The following is a 20244-nucleotide window of genomic DNA, read 5'->3' on the forward strand; positions in this document are numbered from 1 at the left end:
CTGTCCTCAGTTAAGTTCGAACAAAACTGAGAACCCGCCTGATGGTTTTCTGTCGTGACTGCGATGTTACGATACGAGTAGCGTTGCCAGATGTCCTTCTGCCAAATATATACCATTCCGGCCCGTCCAGATTTTGCCAGGCTTTTTAGTGACGAAGTGGAGAACGCAGAAATAATGTCCGTCCAAGCCAAGTGGTATGGTAGGAGCTGTTGACGAGTTGTAAGGTGCCGGGCTAACATTAATTCAGACCTCCCTTACAACAAATTTATTAACAAACAATTCTTACTCAACAGTTATTTAAATACCTATTGTCCTTCCCCTTTTATTTTTGATAAAGTTTTTAAAATCCCCAATGCTATCTTAAAAATGCATGTAGAAACCTTAAGCGAATTAATATTAATAACTGACAGAAATTAAAACCTCAAACAGTATCCAGATAAATCTAATTTAACACAAGCACTTGAAATACACAACAACAAATTACAGCGGGGCCCACTTATCGCAAGATCTGTACACACAAATTCTCCTCGCGCCATAATTTAATAATTGCTCATTTATTGTACAGGAGCACCGGAAAATTTCCGAAGAAGTTAATGTGTAAAACTCCTTCAGATAAACGCCAAATTAAGAGACGTTAACTGTTCAATTACAAAAGGTAATTACTTAACTCAAGAACAAATCGGCAGATAAAATTAGGAGGAAGGTCAGCGTTGGACGTAATTTTGATGATTTATTAACAGCAAAATCGATTTTCGATCACATAATGATCATCTTCAGTGCTTTATCGTACAAATTAAAGCTAACAGCCACTGGTGTTTAGTTATTACCAATAACAGAAGCTATGAAAGAATCACAATTGTGGGAGGTAGGAGACGTGGTACTGGCAGAAGTGAAGCTGTGAGGACTGGCAGAAGTGAAGCTGTGAGCACGGGCCGTGAGTTGTGTTTCGGAAGCTCAGATGGACGCCTGCGCGGTAGCTCAGCGTGTTCGGTCAGAGGGTTAGGTGCTCTCTGCAGTAAAAAAACTGAGTTATCGATGAACAACTGACTTAAAGGGGTGTCTTACGGCGTCCGCCCCGAGCAGATGCAATGCTCAAAGCGAACAAAATGAGACCTTTTTTTAAAAAAAGAAAAAAGATGTTAGAGCACTTTCCCACGAAAGGCAAAGGTCCCGAGTTCGAGTCTTGGTGCGACACACAGTTTTAATCTGCCAGGAAGTTTCATGAAAGATGCTGTTGTGAAACCAGGGCTCAGTTTGGGAGATAAGCTCAAGATGCCAAGTCAGTATTAAAGACCAGCAGTGACACAGGGACGGCGAATACAAGTTCACAATGGTGTACGGAAATATTTTAACGAAGTTTGTCTAGCTATGACCTTTGAAAACAATCACTGCTGATTAAATAGCGTGTCTAATCCTTCAAACATATTTACCTGTTATTGCCCCAGCTATATTGCAATCAGTTGTATAAACGAGGAACACTTGTGCCATTCAAAGTGTCGTAACAGTGCAAACTGTGGCAGTAAATGAGTCCGAGTAACGTCACTCACATGATTAAGAAAGTTTATTAATCCTATTATTTCCTTTTATCATTTGGAATGTACTGTCGCTTGTAAGTTCAACAGTTTATTGATGTGAAGTGTTACTTAACGTTTCTGCTACCTTAAGGTATGTCACAATGTGTTTAACAAAAGAAGAATGTTTAGAAACCCAACAAAATATTTTTGTTCAACGTTGACCACCAGTGCATTATGAAGGTCGACATTTGTCAGTGCAAGTGAGAAATAAGGATATTTATCGAATATCTCCGATATACAGTAAGCGACCATGTCACTCTTCATGTTCTCCACAAGCGACTATGTGAATTTTGAGATTCTCCGGTGTCGGTCTTCCACGCTAACAGATACATTTTTGTCGTCGGAGTTACAAAGTGACTATTTTGTTTTTCAGCGCGAATATTATGAAACACCTGTTGTCCAAATGTGTGATTGTTTATGAACTTAAAAACTCAATAATTTCCTCGATAACGTTATCCCAACACGTTCTAAAATGCATTAATCCATTGTGATCAGTCCAACCTTTAATGAGCTTCATAATTAGACCATGCTTTCCGTAAAATGTATTCTTTTTTAAATTAAGCAAATGACACATTCGGGTAATTGCTGCGTCATTATTTCCATACTGGCAATGTGATATAGTTGCACTACGGTTGTGCAACATTTTTTTGTAGCAATGTGATCATACAACACCTTTAGGTCCTGTTCAGTTTATTCTTTATTGTGCGACACGTTCCGGTCGAAGACCAATGTGCGGCAGTGATTTCTGTCAACAGCAGGAGTTGCGTAGATAAACAGAAAAACGTGACGTGAGAAATATAACAGTTGTAAATAATGCTTAGCCATGGTGAAATAATGCAACTACTGATGCATGAATAACATTATTTGCAAATATTATATTTTAGGCATTGTAATTTTGATGCACGTGTGAAACCGCTGCTCTTAAGAAAAATTGGTGCTGGATAATGGTCTTGAAGAGAAACCTGTATCTCAATATATTATAAATTCAACGGCAGCTAACGGTATTACATGACATTATTTCTACCACTTATAAAAGCTGTGGAGCACAATCAACAACAATAATGTTTTAACAGTTTTTTTGTTCCGAAGGAGTAAACATTTTGACCTCCTCGTATGGTTTTACGCTAGGGCGTTAGCACGATGTCTCCGTGATTTCGAGACCCGCGCAGAACCCGGATGAAATCGGCCTTGTAGAATGACGAGTTCTGTAACACGTTTCAGCTAGTAATAGCGAATACCCTGTTCAAGAATCACAAGAGGAGGAGGTATACTTGGAAAAGGCCGGGAGACACGGGAAGATTTCAATTAGATTACATCATGGTCAGACAGAGATTCCGAAATCAGATACTGGATTGTAAGGCGTACCCAGGAGTAGATATAGACTCAGATCACAATATAGTAGTGATGAAGAGTAGGTTGAAGATCAAGACATTAGTCAGGAAGAATCAATACTCAAAGAAGTGGGATACGGAAGTACTAAGGAATGACGAGATACGTTTCAAGTTCTCTAACGCTGTAGATACAGCAATAAGGTTCAAATGGCTCTGTGCACTATGGGACTCAACTGCTGTGGTCATTAGTCCCCTAGAACTTAGAACTACTTAAACCTAACTAACCTAAGGACATCACACACATCCATGACCGAGGCAGGATTCGAACCTGCGACCGTAGCAGTCTACAGCAATAAGGAATAGCGCAGTAGGCAGTACAGTTGAAGAGGAATGGACCTCTCTAAAAAGGGCCATCACAGAAGTTGGGAAGGAAAAGATAGGTATAAAGAAGGTAGCAGCGAAGAAACCATGGGTAACAGAATAAATACTTCAGTTGATTGATGAAAGGAGGAAGTACAAACATGTTCTGGGAAAATCAGGAATACAGAAATACAAGTCGCTGAGGAATGAAATAAATAGGAAGTGCAGGGAAGCTAAGACGAAATGGCTGCAGGAACAAAGTGTGAAGACATCGAAAAAGATATGATTGTCGGTTGGTTGGTTGTTTGGGGAAGGAGACCAGACAGCGTGGTCATCGGTCTCATCGGATTAGGGAAGGAAGTCGGCCGTGCCCTTTCAGTGGAACCATCCCGGCATTTGCCTGGAATGATTTAGGGAAATCACGGAAACCCTAAATCAGGATGGCCGGACGCGGGATTGAATCGTCGTCCTCCCGAATGCGAGTCCAGTGTCTAACCACTGCGCCACCTCGCTCGGTATGATTGTCGGAAGGGCAGACTCAGCATACAGTACAGTCAAAACAACCTTTGGTGACATTAAAAGCAACGGTGGTAACATTAAGAGTGCAACGGGAATTCCACTCTTAAATGCAGAGGAGAGAGCAGATAGGTGGAAAGAATACATTGAAAGCTTCTATGAGGGTGAAGATTTGTCTGATGTGATAGAGGAAGAAACAGGAGTCGATTTAGAAGATATAGGGGATCCAGTATTAGAATCGGAATTTAAAAGAGCTTTGGAGGACTTACAGTCAAATAAGGCAGAAGGGATAGATAACATTCAATCAGAATTTCTAAAATCATTGGGTGAAGTGGCAACAAAACGACTATTCACGTTGGTGTGTAGAATATATGAGTCTGGCGACATACCATCTGACTTTCGGAAAAGCATCATCCACACAATTCCGAAGAATTATCGCACAATCAGCTTAACAGCTCATGCATTGAAGCTGCTTACAAGAATAATATACAGAAGAATGGAAAAGAAAATTGAGAATGCGCTAGGTGACGATCAGTTTGGCTTTAGGAAAAGTAAAGGGACGAGAGAGGCAATTCTGACGTTACGGCTAATAATGGAAGCAAGGCTAAAGAAAAATCAAGGCACTTTCATAGGATTTGTCGACCTCGAAAAAGCGTTCGACAATATAAAACGGTGCAAGCTGTTCGAGATTCTGAAAAAAGTAGGGGTAAGCTATAGGGAGAGACGGGTCATATACAATATGTACAACAACCAAGAGGGAATAATAAGAGTGGACGATCAAGAACGAAGTGCTCGTATTAAGAAGGGTGTAAGACAAGGCTGCAGCCTTTCGCCCCTACTCTTCAATCTGTACATCGAGGAAGCAACGATGGAAATAAAAGAAAGGTTCAGGAGTGGAATTAAAATACAAGGTGAAAGGATATCAATGATACGATTCGCTGATGACATTGCTATCCTGAGTGAAAGTGAAGAAGAATTAAATGATCTGCTGAACGGAATGAACAGTCTAATGAGTACATAGTATGGTTTGAGAGTAAATCGGGGAAACACGAAGGTAATGAGAAGTAGTAGAAATGAGAACAGCGAGAAACTTAACATCAGGATTGATAGTCACGAAGTCAATGAAGTTAAGGAATTCTGCTACATAGGAAGTAAAATAACCAATGACGGACGGAGCAAGGAGGACATCAAAACAGAATCGCTATGGCTAAAAAGGCATTTCTGGCCAAGAATAGTCTACTAATATCAAATACCGGCCTTAATTTGAGGAAGAAATTTCTGAGGATGTCGAAAAAGCGTTCGACAATATAAAACGGTGCAAGCTGTTCGAGATTCTGAAAAAAGTAGGGGCAAGCTATAGGGAGAGACGGGTCATATACAATATGTACAACAACCAAGAGGGAATAATAAGAGTGGACGATCAAGAACGAAGCAAGGAGGACTGATAAGGTAAGGAATGAGGAGGTTCTACGCAGAATCGGAGAGGAAAGGAATATGTGGAAAACACTGATCGTATGGTAGTGAAACATGGACTGTGGGAAAACCGGAACAGAAGAGAATCGAAGCATTTGACATGTGGTGCTATAGACGAATGTTGAAAATTAGGTGGACTGATAAGGTAAGGAATGAGGAGGTTCTACGCAGAATCGGAGAGGAAAGGAATATGTGGAAAACACTGATAAGGAGAATTGACAGGATGATAGGACATCTGCTAAGACATGAGGGAATGACTTCCATGGTACTAGAGGGAGCTGTAGAGGGCAAAAACTCTAGAGGAAGACAGAGATTGGAATACGTCAAGCAAATAATTGAGGACGTAGGTTGCAAGTGCTACTCTGAGATGAAGAGGTTAGCACAGGAAAGGAATTCGTGGCGGGCCGCATCAAACCAGTCAGTAGACTGATGACCAAAAAAAAAAAAAAAGAATGTCGATATTTGTATTTTAAGGCGATCTCTCACATCTGATCAGATGGATATCAGGCTGTCACACGATTCGAAGAGATATGGGAGTGTATAAGTTCTCTCTGGTGGGGCTTTAGGTGAGGCCTGGGGGGGGGGGGGAGTAGGTAAAGCGACAGGAAGGGGAGCGGACCTAACACTATTGTCAAGTTCAATAATTAACACATCGACTTGTGAAGATTCTGGATAAGCGTAGGAAAAAGAAGAAAGTATTAAAATGCATAAATGGTCTGTGAGATGTCAGAATGCTGCAATATTTTTGAATGCTCCAATGGGTCATTACAGCGGTTTGACTGTCTTATTTTATTTTCATGGTTCACTTATTATAAATTGAGCTTGTTACTGGTACTTTACGTGTTAGTTAATATGATATATAAAAACCCTGTTTTTAGCGTTAGCTTTCCGTAAGACAACGACCAGATTATTTATTACATGATATCTACAACATTCTAAAAACGTTAAAAATCAATAAAAAATATTAACACGTCTTTTTGTGCAATCTCCCATATTTATATGTCACAGCATACTGTTGAGAATTGTCTACATCCTTATTTGTAAATATTATTGTTTTGGTGAAAGACGTACCAAAATGTGTAAAGCTCAACCTTTGACAATATTTGGTTTCTGAATGAGAACAAAAAAACAGAAAATATTATTCTTCCTATGAATCATGAAAAATCAAGTTCTCTTATACCTGACTATGATTATAAAAACATCTTTTTAACATCTCCTTGCAATTAATACAATAATGCTCCTGCTGGCAATAGATAACTTGTCTTGCCCCTCCATCTGAGTGAATATTCTGCATCCAGCTAAAATAATACGAAAGTAATACTGGGATCCATGCTGAGTTGAATGCATGGTCACAACTACTAATAAAACTACCACTACTATTTCTTATGCAGAAGCTCAATGATTAGGAGGAGTTTGGTCGACAAGCATTAAGGTGTGTAAAAATCTGAAAGAAACCAATATATTATTCATTTAAACACTGATAGACTTTACTTCGACTTTCACTCTTATTGCACAGTTTGATTAGTAAGAACTTTAATTACTGTGCAGGGAGGAGACCCCCAAGAGGGATCATTGCCGTATTATACGTTGCTGCAAGCATTCCGGTATTACCAAACGATTCCCATGTGGAGTTCTTCGATACAAAAGGTCGTCTATTACTTCAAATTCTGGGAAGGTGGCGTATCTTTGACATTGAACGTCCACCTGCTGTGCTTCTTTTAACTCTTCAATTGATACCTCATCTGATTCAATGACACGCACTTTTCTGCTTAACGCATCAGCATTTTGATGCAACCGACCAGGCTTGTGCCGAACTTCAAAATCATATTCTGACAGTTTCATGGCCCAGCGCATAAGTTTGCTGCTAGGGTCTTTAAGATTCAATAACCACTGCAGAGCAGAGTGATCGGTAAGAACTGTAAACTTGCGACCATAGAGGTAACATCTAAAATAATTAATTCCAAAAAGAAGGGCAAGCAATTCCTTTTCTGTAGTACTGTAATTAGTTTCTGCTTTGTTCAGTTGACGAGAGGCATATCCAACGGGTTTTTCCTCACCATCTTGCACTTGGCTTAGGACACATCCTACAGCAAAATCAGATGCGTCACAAGATAAAATAAAAGGTTCAGCGAAGTCTGGGTAAACAAGCAGAGGTGAACTAGTTAAAATAGTTTTCACTGTTTGAAAGGCGGTCGAACATTCATCCGTCCAAACAAAAGGAGTATCCTTTTTCAACAATTTAGTAAGTGGTTTGGTAATAGTAGCATAATCTTTAACAAAACGGCGGTAATAATTTGCAAGGCCAAGGAAGGATTGTAATTCCTTTAAATTTGTTGGAATAGAAAAAGAGTCTACTGCTTCAGTTAATCGTGGATCTGGTTTGACTCCGTTGGAACTGATGACATGACCTAAATACTGCACTTGTGATTGAGCAAAAGAACATTTTTCTAATTTTAAGCTTAAATTAGCATTTTGCAAGCGCAACAGTACACTGCGTAGATGTTCAGCATGTTCAGCAATGGATTTTGAAAATATAATTATATCATCAAGATACACAAGGCACATAGTAGGTTTCAACCCACGTAATAGCAGATCTGCAAATCGCTGAAAGGTTGCTGGTGCGTTGCGAAGCCCGAAAAGGCATCCTTAAGAATTCATATAAGCCGCCAGGAACTACAAAAGCTGTCTTAGCTCGATCTTCAGGAGCAATTGGAATTTGATGATACCCACTGCGCATGTCTAATGTTGTGAAGTACCGGCAATTGCCCAGACGATCGAGTGTTTCATCGATCCGGGGTAATGGATAATGATCTGGAGTAGTAACTTTGTTTACTGCTCGCATGTCTACACAGAGGCGATAGGATTTTTCTCCGTCTATAGATTTCTTTGGAACGACTACAATTGGGCTAGACCACGCACTAGAAGAGGGTTGTATTATTCCTGCTTCTAGTTGCTGTTGTATAGTTTCCTCTACCACTGACTGAAGATGGTAGGGAATTCGGTACCCTTTTTGAGCTATTGGCCTAGCATTTCCGGTTGGAATCTCATGTTGGATTAAATCTGTTGCTGGTAAATATTTCCTGTCTTCAAACAACCATGAATACTCATTCAATACTTCATTTATTAGCTTTTGTTCATGCAATGGGAGGTGACTAAGCTTAGCTTTAAACTTATCTGTCAGATGTGACGTGATTGTCAAAAGGTGTTGAGAGGCGGCAGCAGTCTTTTTCTTTTTCAGAGAAGGGGTTCTCTTTGACAACTCATCTTCTGGGATAACCTGTAAGCTGGCTAATACTGTACCACGCGGTATGAAAGCTTGCTTGTGACTAAAATTGTCTAAACACACGGGTACGCAATTTTCTTTCTGTACTTGCTGCGCTTTGCACAGGCTACGTTTTACGTGGACCTGCATCTGGTCGAGAGTTTCATTCTGGCAGAGTGGATCTACCAAGAAATGAACCTCTTCGGATTCACGTATCCCGACAGGCACCCAAAGGATCTTTCCTGTGCCTTCTGGTATCTCCACGGGATTATCGGCTTTTAGCATCGTTACGGGAGACTCCGAAACTTGGGAAACGGATCCTTTTTTCCCAGCTCCGCTCGCCCGCAACGTGCAGTCAAAACGGTGCACGTTGTCGCCGAATTGGACGGTATTTAACCTATAGTCAATAACCCCCTGGAAATGACGCAGAAAGTCACTTCCTAGGATGATGTCGTAATCCGTGCGCCTGTTTCGTACAACCTCCATCGTAAAAGCATATTCTGTTGAGTCCAACGTGAACTCAACGCAACAGCTGCCATCAGGTTTCACTATGCCGGGACCAATACCACTGATATGGTACCGCGGCGGTTGCAATGTTCTTTTATCTCTCTTCGATAAAAATGCCAAGCTGATCTGTGCGCCTGTGTCAATTAGCACGCGTATTGGTTTGCGGCCTCTAACACCATCGACAACCACGCTTGCCACCTGCGTGATTCCCTTATCAACTAGGGGGGTCACTATTTTTAACGGGGACCGGGAGGGGTGGCACTTCCTGCCCCGCGGCCGTTTCCCGAATTCTGTGATTGGTTTGCATTTCGCCTGGAATTTGCAGGCCTTTGTGGCCTACTATTTGGACAATGCACGCTTTGGTGGCCCATGTTCCTGCACTGATGACAATATGGCACGCGACATTGCTCTGCCACATGTCCCTGTCTATTACAGCGCCCACACTTAGTATCGTTCGAAAAGACACGTCGGGGCTCACTTTGCCGCGCGGAGACGGCCACAAATCGGCTCGCCTCCTCTCTCAAGAGTGCTAATCGCACGGCTTCATGTAAGGTGCGGGGGGAAGCTACCTTGATTTCGCCCCCTATTTGAGGGTTTATGCCACGAATAAACACGTCTATCGCACGACATTCTGATTCTTCCAGCAGAACTTCGTTACGAGCAGAACTGGCACTTAGTGCGTACGTGTGGCATGCGACGCTTCGAATCCTGTCCGCGAATGCTTCTAAATCTTCACCCGTTTTTTGCTTAAGGGTGGAAAGCAAGTCGCGATAGTAACTAGTACCACGTTTGTCTGTATACCTTTCAATCAACCCTGTTGCAAGGGACTGGAAGGTAGGGGCATTTTTCAAGCTCTCGACCGACTGCACGTAGTTCCGCGCTTCGCCGGTGAGTTTCATTTTCATCACGTTTAAGAGAAATTCATCTGGCCAACCGCAAAGCTTTCCGATGTCCTGGATATTCTGGACAAGCGTTTGAATATCCTCGTGCGGCTTTCCAGCGAACGCCGGAATAAACGCTACTGCTGGGAAGCTCTGCACCAAAGTAGAGGTGGCTACTGCCACAGGTGATTCTGCACTAGTGAGTGGTGGAATCACCTGCTTCGGCTGTTCTTCCACTAGCACTGGCTTAGCAACACTAGATTGTGGAGAAGCCATTTTAAGATCATCTATCTGTTGCTTAAGCTCCGCGTTAGTCAGAATTAATTGATTTAACTGGGACTGCAGCGCCAAGAGGGGATCTTCATCCGCTCCGGCTGCTCCTGCCTCCGATTGCTGCCTGGTGATCGGCATGTTACAATAGTGTGGGCATCTACTCCACCGTAGCGTCGCTAGCGACTTACATTATTTGGTGGCGTGCAGACGACGGACGGCGGCGGTGTCGACGAGCGGCGGCAGGCGCGTTGATCACTCGTGGGCGCAGCAGGCGGCGGGCGACAGCATGGACAGCTGCGACGGCGAGGCGGCGCGAGGGCCGCACCCCGGACCCTGGCGCAGGCGGTGGCCCGTGGCAGCTACGGACAGCGGCGGCGGCGGCGGCGGCGGCGAGCGTGACTGCATCGCGGACCCTCCTCGGCTCGCGTCCGGCGGCGAACTGCGTCACGCTTGTGGCGCGCTAGTGCGCGGCCACGCACATTCTGCAACGCAGGCGTCCGGCTGGCACGTGCATGGCGCGCTGCAGCCTCGCCACGTTCGGTCTAGTTTCCCTTAATTGCTCAAACTCGGCCCCTTCATAGTACTCATACTCAACTGATGAGTTGATTTTACAACCGTAAGGTGGGTCGCATCCCACTTCTGACACCATTTGTTCGTCAGGATAGAAGTCAGGAGCGGAGGGCGTTGTAAAATGAAAATTAATTGAGTGGAATGGACCCAGTTTATTCTTGTAATGATGGTACAGTGGTGCCTACGTAGGGCTGAGCAGCCCCAAGAGGGGTTGCCGTCTGCTCATCAGAGAGGCAGAGACTAGAGGAGCGACTACTCGGGGCCGAGGTCAGAAGCTAAGAGCGCGCGGAGCTGTTTCCAAGCCGCCCTCGCCGCTCCCGACCGCGTCCCCACGTGATCACACGATTAGTCTCTGATTGGAGGATTGATTCCGCCAACGCGCCTTGCTAGTAGCGTGCCCCCGTCAGCGCAACCAACCCGTGGGACTTGAGTCTGACCGAGGAGCACGTGGCAGGAATGTGCCGACCATGGTCTTCCGGCCAGCACCTTCCACCACAGTATGCCCAAGCCGGCTACGGCCGAACATTATGCATTGAAAATTTATTTAAATAAAATTTTGTCGGCAATGATCCCTCTTGGGGGTCTCCTCCCTGCACATCCTTTCCCCTTCCGAAGAAGGCTCTCTGGATGAAAATGAATGAGCTTATTCTAATCGATTAATCTAATTTTGGTTCCCCTCCCCGACATGACAGCTGAAACTGTGGCGAGAGAGTTTGTAAATCGTGTGATACTACCTTTTGGAAGTCCTGATGCCATTTTAACGGATCAAGGAACCAATTTCATGTCTGCTTTATTTGTACAAGTTTGTAAATTATTAAGAATCAAAAAATGGCGTACAACTCCCTTCCATCCTAAAGCCAACGGTCGCGTTGAACGCGTACACCGTACAATTTGTAAAATGTTATCCTATTATGTTGCAAAAACGCACGCTGATTGGGACAGATATGTACCGTATATTTCTTCTGCATACAACACCCGAATACATGAATCCACAGGGTATACCCCTTACGAAGCTGTGTTTGGACGGCCGATGAATTCGCCGTTCGAAATAGACAAACTACCTCAAGGTGTAGAAATAAAGGAAGTAAAAGGTTTAGCCCGCCGGCTAAAAGCGATCTGGTATAAGGTAAAGAGGAATAATATCAAAGCTACTAATAAACTGTTGCACAGGCAGAACAAAAATGCTGTTTTACCGACTTATCAGACAGGTGATTTAGTGTTACTACGAAACCCGGCAATCAAAAAGGGACGAACTAAAAAGTTCTCTCCCCGCTTTGAAGGCCCGTATCGGATTGTACGGTTGACCTCACCAGTCAATGCAGAACTGCAATTAACCGATCGTACGGTGATAGTGCACTTTGACCGCCTGCAACCTTACCACGGTAGGGCTGTGTCACCACAACAGGTCGCAGCCCCCGATCCGCCTGTGTCACCTCCACCTCAAGTAGAACAAAAACGAAATAAAAAACGGAGGAGATTACCTCCACAGGGTTGTAGATACCCTCTGCGGAATCGACACCCTTATGGGTTGAGGTCGCGTGATTAATCACGCCTAGTTAGAGTTTTATGTTATGTTTTATTGCAGCTTAGTTTAAGTCATTTTCTCCAGGGACTTGGAAGCAAGACGTGCCTGGCCACCACGGAGTTCCCAGCCATTCTCAATTGTCAGTTTCCAGTCCTGTCATGTATTTTTGCTCATTTTTATATGTATGATTATGTTTTATGTTTTGCAAGCAATGCCACGCATTAGACGTCACGCAACTGACTTGCTTCAAATGCAATCATTACACTTGGTGTGGGCAGAACCGCGGCTGCTAACTCCGAATAATATTCTTCAATGTCCTCTATTGCCATCTATTTGGCAAACCAGTACATGTGGAGTATTTTTACTCCGAGCTCTTCTTAATACTTGTTACGTTGACGTCTAGTGTATTGTACTATATGTCCTAGTTCTGTATTTGCTGCAGCTAATCGTAAGTAATCGGAACAGATAAAGCCAGGACTTGAAATGCATACGCCTCGTACGCTTTGTTTACGGGACCAGCTGTTGGCGGGGCATAACATCAGCTGTCGCCTCCCCTCCTCTTCAGCGCTGTCCCTTCTCCTCGCCAAGAACTGGCCAGCGGCCATCATTCCTTCTCAGCCAGTAACAGCGCTCCGCGCGATGACGTATCCTATCACCACGTGCGCTGCCGCCTCCAGCGTCTCAACACGCGGAGCGTCCTAGTAGTTACAAACACAAACCGCAAATTACTGCCCTATCCTCCGTGTATGACAGACTACAATGCACTTACCATCAGTTTATATAACTAACACCCTTTTTTTTTTTAACAAAAAAAACTCTTATTCTAGATAATTAGCAATTTCTAATTCATCGTTATTTCTGGTACACGCTAAGCGCGTGATATTTGTCGCTGCCGTAGCGGCCGGTCTCTCGCGGCTACACGCCGTCTCACATAACCGCTGACGTGCCGTTGCCTACTCCGCACATACGCGTGCGCTGCGCGCTCGCTAACAGCTCCAAGCTCGTTTCTTTCATGCATCCGGAAGACACGGCAAACAAAATTCATTCAAGCATCCCAATAAATCTTAACATAAATATTAAATAGATGTGATTCATTGTTTAAATTCTTTTCCTCGTTTTGTTTCACATTAGCTGGATAAATCACACGAAGTTCTTAACGATTTACATTATTCTGCATACCTTAGTCTGCCAATCCTATAAGTGAAGTTTCACTACTGCTTTGATTCATTGTATAAGCTACAAACTACAGCCCTAACCCTCTTACACATCGAACTGCCTTGGACAAGGCCAGATATGGGCAAACCAATACAATGCCACGGGTTTTTCACGCTACTGACGAGGCACAAACGACCAATCGTCCGGGCTGCCGTATATCGGTAGACGATTGTTCCTTGGTTGCTACGCAGTTATTTTTGCCCTCCCCATTTATTTTACTCTACCACCGTGGTCATTGTTCTATCCTGTTTTCCTTCTTCTGTCGATGAGGAGGCCCCTACAACATGTTAGGTACCCTCTTCCGACAGTACCGGTCTTTTAGTCTTACCACCATTTACACCGAGATATTGCTCTTCCTTGTTGCAGTCTTGCCCCAAAATATCGGCCGATGATCCATTGTGAGATACGTACTTTGCCTCTAATTAGCCGGTGATGTAAGCGCTACGGGAACTGTGCCTAGTTGTCCTTTCAGTTCAATTTGTTATCGTCAGTTTTAAAACTAACACACACGCAGCCTAGCAGCCAGCCCCAGGTGGCCAGTGTTACATGTTAACGTTGAGCGTTCCGACTACTTACAGCATTATTATTATACATCATTGTGTTTTTATTTTCCTGTCAATATATGTCATTGTGTTTAATTATGTCATTATGCTAGCACTAGTGATTTATAGTTCATGATTTTCATTTTATGTAGTGTTATGTACTGCGCGCTCAAAAAGTGACGCTATTTATGCATGTATGCTATTCTAGCTTCAGAGCTATTTTTATTGCTTGAACAGTCGACATTTCCCTAGTACAGCAGGTCGCTAATAACGCCGCTGATACTTTTATTACGGACGCCCTTAGACCCGCTGAACCACGGTATCGCAGATAGCTCCAATGCACTGCCTACCCCTCAATTATCAGACAGGTTGCCTTAGCACTGTCCGCAGGTTGCCCCATTGCCCTGCAAATTATATAATCATCAATCCAAGTCTGTAGATTGCACTAATGCACTGCTGAACTTAATAGTCGAGTCACTCGCAGGTAGCTCATACGCACTGCGAACTTGTACTTACACGTCACCGAATCCTAGGCTCCTCGGTTGACCACAAAACAATTCATACATCAATTACCGTGAGACAATTTGCACTCACACTACGCCTTTGGCACTCAACCACAAATGAACTGAGCCCCAGACGCTCTTATATTGCATTTTATACAAAGCCACCTTCTTCTAGATGGCAATTCCATTGCAAAATCATCGGATTCTGCCAAAGATTCAGATACCGTTCCCCAGATGGCAGCCTTTTCCGTTGCTGAACGGATTAGTTGCTTTTCACCATCTGACAGTGCAAACTGCACTTTTAAGAACAATGTTGTTATATACACACACTGTCGGATTTTACTGACGTAGTCCCTTATGCACTTCGTCAACCGATTTAAAAAAAAAAAAAAAAAAAAAAAAAAAAAAAAAAAAAAAAAAAAAAAAAAACAACTTCCCCTGGCGGATTTCGTATCCGATTCGGAAGTTTATGTTCGGGAAATATTTCCTTTATTTTATTTCTTGTCAATTGTTATTACTTCGATGTCATGTTTTATTGTTATCAATTTATAGTTATGATTAATGTTAGTACACTTTATGGTTATACGCTATTTTTGTGTCATATTCGGTATTCCCTTTTAAGTTTCATTGTTTCTCGACTGGAAGTATCTCTGATAGCACCTATTGGCCTTCAATTCGTATCCGCCATCAGCTACCGTTAGGCACACATTTACACAACACTTCATACGCCAATAACAACTAACAACACACTCACACTGTTCATATCCACACTACCTTGGTGTAACTTGTTGATGTTACCAGACCTCTATTGTCATATACTAAGTACATGAACAAGGCTTTTATGGTTTATGCCCTCCGCTCTTCGGAAGGGGAAAGGGAAGTACGTACATATGTACGTCATGTTCAGTAGCAGTTTCTTTTAATCAACAACGTAGTCAATTTACCTGTTGAACACTTAAGTTGTTCTGATAAAATGGAATCAAACGTCTTTGTGACATCAGCTATTTGTGTATTATTGCTTTGCAATAAACTGTTACTTTTAAGTTGCACTTACAATGTCTTAGTCTCGGACGCAGAGCCACTAGCGCTCTCCGACGCTGTTACCTGAGCTCAGCACTCTGCCGGCTCAGCGCTGATAAAGCTGCGCTGCGCCGCCTCCACTGCTTCACACCCAGCCTCTGTATTCACGAGCAACAGACTCGCTCTCGCTAACATTCATTTCCGACTTCTATTGACCACTTCTGTAAGTAAAGATCCTTTGATTATTGAGTTAACTTGAGTTGTCCTACCCTCATTCGGGTTTTCTACAGCTGAAAAACCACTCAATATTATTTCTGAAATTTATGAAGTACTTCACCTGTCTCGCCGTGTCGAACCTTAGCGGGGTGGGTGCCCCTGCGTAGTGGCCAATGCGTGGGAGGTGCCTAGGCTGTGCGCGTTTACACCGCGATCACAGGATTCCTTCTCATTTTATTCATTCAAAAAAAAAAAAAAAAAAAAAAAAAAAAAAAAAAAAAAAACTTTCTTCGTACAAAATCTCAAATTAATTGATGACACTTGGCCTTCGTCCCATAGCAGGTAGAAAAATTTTTCCAGCGAGTTACGCTTAGTCTGCGCTGCGTAGTACTGCCTCCGCGTTCAGCGTCTTTTTTGCTGACGCGTGATTGATCAGCGGATACTCGGTGTCGAATTACACCATTGTCTTGCCGCCTTGCTACCCCCACGGCTGCCAAACTGTTGGTTGCCTGCCGTGATTCTACTTCGTGGCCTTCTTCATCAGTAAGCGTGACTGAACGGGTCCATCGTCGCTACTTGCCAGGTAATTATTGCTACAACGTTGTACCCCCTCCGTCATCTCTGAATTACTCATCAAGTAAGCCAGGAAATTTTTACTTCTAGGGGCACTAATACTTTCTCTCGCAGTCGACCGTTATCAACATTGGAAGCTGAAAGCAACCTCCCCTTTTACTATGCTGCGTTGGAGGTCCGACTTACCCGTAACTCTGACGGTATTCGGATGCGAATGAGGTTGCCAATCACGTGCGCAAATTGCGAATACGAGTGCTATCAAATATACACTTTGCCAGTCTCTTGGGCTACCCTTCACCACCATGTTGTTTGGCAGACTCAAGAATTTTTAATAGTTAGTCGGGATCGACAAACTCACGCCACTCTCACTCGCGCTGAACTATCCAGTTGCTTCCATACAACACATTACTTATGCTCCACGCTAATTTTACACACTAACACTACTGAGTGCGAGATGTCACTGTTTTTAGCTGAAACCACTACCCCTCCATGTCCTCGTGTTCTAGTCTCACTTCGTCAACCAATAATTCAGCCTGTTGGCAACAGTTTTCTGTTCGCTGTTCCACAGACTGTCACCGCCACCCTGGTGTGCCACCGTTCAATGTCAGAGACTGAATCGTACCGGGTAACACTGAATAATAGTGGCCTAGTGTATAATAGTTCTAGATGTGACGTATACGCTGCTTCTATGAGGATATCAGCTCAATTGCACTCCACCTTTCATGTCACCATTCCCACATTTACCTTATACCTTCCTGAACTCACTTTTAAAATCCATCACCATGAGAAGCTGAAGAATTTACCGAATACCAATGATTCAGATCTACTCCAATCGATCAATCATCTCCTTACCCAGGAACACAACCAAGTTGCTCTTGACCGAGTGGCCTCACATATTGCTGATTGGCACCAAACCAAGCGATTAACCACCGTTGTATTACCCAGCGCTGGTTCGGTAATCATCACTGTAATAATTCTGATTATAGTATCCTGGATACTCTGTAAAAGAGGGTTTTGCAAATGTTTCACTTCCTTCCGAGAAGTAGTACCACCCCCACAACCTGAAGGTGAATATCACACCTGAAACTACCTGCCAACCTTGGTGCATGCGATCAGGCATGACCCCCCCCTTAGAATTAAGTTGTAGTCTAGGTGTCAGGTCAATGAACTAATTTTGTAATGGATTTGTATTTCTATGTAAAGTCTATGGAATCACAATTTAACTGTCGAGTTTTAACCCTCATGTAAGTTATTTTGTTTTCTCTTTAAATTTTTGTCATTTTGTAATGTTCTCATTCACCCACTTGGGCAATTACCATTGTAATCCTAGATTTAAGAACTCAAAGTAATATTACGGGGAAAAACCCCCTTGTGACTATTAGGCCTGGGAGCATTCTCTCACCCCCACGAGGGTGGAGTGTTTCAGTGTGCTGTGCTCCGGTGCCCCTCATCAACGCCTGGGTACCCACCACCACTGATACCGCCGACACACATTCACAGCACGGCGCCGCCCCACTGCCGTCGCACCAACTTCACAAGTTTGTTATTCAAGAGCCTTCCCTCAGGCCCTTCAGGCCACTTTGTAACATTTGCACATATTAATATCACTATGTTATGGGACCCTTCATAATGATCATATATTTTTTTTAAATGGAATAATCGATTAGAATAAGCTCATTCATTTTCATCCAGAGAGCCTTCTTCGGAAGGGGAAAGGATGTGCAGGGAGGAGACCCCCAAGAGGGATCATTGCCGACAAAATTTTATTTAAATAAATTTTCAATGCATAATGTTCGGCCGTAGCCGGCTTGGGCATACTGTGGTGGAAGGTGCTGGCCGGAAGACCATGGTCGGCACATTCCTGCCACGTGCTCCTCGGTCAGACTCAAGTCCCACGGGTTGGTTGCGCTGACGGGGGCACGCTACTAGCAAGGCGCGTTGGCGGAATCAATCCTCCAATCAGAGACTAATCGTGTGATCACGTGGGGACGCGGTCGGGAGCGGCGAGGGCGGCTTGGAAACAGCTCCGCGCGCTCTTAGCTTCTGACCTCGGCCCCGAGTAGTCGCTCCTCTAGTCTCTGCCTCTCTGATGAGCAGACGGCAACCCCTCTTGGGGCTGCTCAGCCCTACGTAGGCACCACTGTACCATCATTACAAGAATAAACTGGGTCCATTCCACTCAATTAATTTTCATTTTACAACGCCCTCCGCTCCTGACTTCTATCCTGACGAACATTACTCTAGAGATTCTATAATTAATAATCACGTATCTGTTTATAACGAAGATACAAAATTACTTTGGGAACCGCGCGACCGCTACAGTCGCAGGTTCAAATCCTGCCTCGGGCATGGATGTGTGTGGCGTTCTTAGGTTAGTTAGGTTTAAGTAGTTCTAAGTTCTAGGGGACTGATGACCTCAGAAGATAAGTCCCATAGTACCTGGAGCCATTTGAACCATGTGAACAAAATTACTTTCAATGTATGAGTACAGAAATTTGACAAAATCCCTCCATTGTGCAAGCAAGCAACAACTACGTGCTGGAAAAAGACGAATTACCAAAAAACCCTCACTTAATACCAAAGTCTCCTCCGGCACTACTACGAGGTGCATTCAAGTTCTAAGGCCTCCGATTTTTTTTTCTAATTAACTACTCACCCGAAATCGATGAAAGTGGCGTTACTTCTCGACGTAATCGCCCTGCAGACGTACACATTTTTCACAACGCTGACGCCATGATTCCATGGCAGCGGCGAGGGCTTCTTTAGGAGTCTGTTTTGACCACTGGAAAATCGCTGAGGCAATAGCAGCACGGCTGGTGAATGTGCGGCCACGGAGAGTGTCTTTCATTGTTGGAAAAAGCAAAAAGTCACTAGGAGCCAGGTCAGGTGAGTAGGGGGCATTAGGAATCACTTCAAAGTTGTTATCACGAAGAAACTTTTGCGTAACGTTAGCTCGATGTGCGGGTGCGTTGTCTTGGTGAAACAGCACACACGCAGCCCTTCCCGGACGTTTTTGTTGCAGTGTAGGAAGGAATTTGTTCTTCAAAACATTTTCGTAGGATGCACCTGTTACCGTAGTGACCTTTGGAACGCAATGGGTAAGGATTACACCCTCGCTGTCCCAGAACATGGACTCCATCATTTTTTAATTACTGGCGGTTACCCGAAATTTTTTTGGTGGCGGTGAATCTGTGTACTTCCATTGAGATGACTGGCGCTTTGTTTCTGGATTGAAAAATGGCATCCACGTCTCATCCATTGTCACAACCGACGAAAAGAAAGTCCCATTCATGCTGTCGTTGCGCTTCAACATTGCTTGGCAACATGCCACACGGGCAGCCATGTGGTCGTCCGTCAGCATTCGTGGCACCCACCTGGAAAACAACTTTCGCATTTTCAGATCGTCATACAGGATTGTGTGCACAGAACCCACAGAAATGCCAACTCTGGAGGCGATCTGTTCAACAGTCATTCGGCGATCCCCCAAAACAACTCTCTCCACTCTCGCGATCATGTCGCCAGACCGATTGTGCGAGCCCGAGGTTGTTTCGGTTTGTTGTCACACGATGTTCTGCCTTCATTAAACTGTCGCACCCACGAACGCACTTTCGACACATCCATAACTCCATCACCACATGTCTCCTTCAACTGTCGATGAATTTCAATTGGTTTCACACCACGCAAATTCAGAAAACGAATGATTGTACGCTGTTCAAGTAAGGAAAACGTCGCCATTTTAAGTATTTAAACAGTTCTCATTCTCGCCGCTGGCGGTAAAATTCCATCAGCCGTACGGTGCTGCCATCTCTGGGACGTATTGACATTGAACGCAGCCTCATTTTAAAACAATGCGCATGTTCCTATCTCTTTCTAGTCCGGAGAAAAAAAAATCGGAGTCCTTAG

The sequence above is a fragment of the Schistocerca serialis genome, chromosome 8 (assembly GCF_023864345.2).
Source record: "Schistocerca serialis cubense isolate TAMUIC-IGC-003099 chromosome 8, iqSchSeri2.2, whole genome shotgun sequence".
Taxonomy (NCBI): domain Eukaryota; kingdom Metazoa; phylum Arthropoda; class Insecta; order Orthoptera; family Acrididae; genus Schistocerca; species Schistocerca serialis.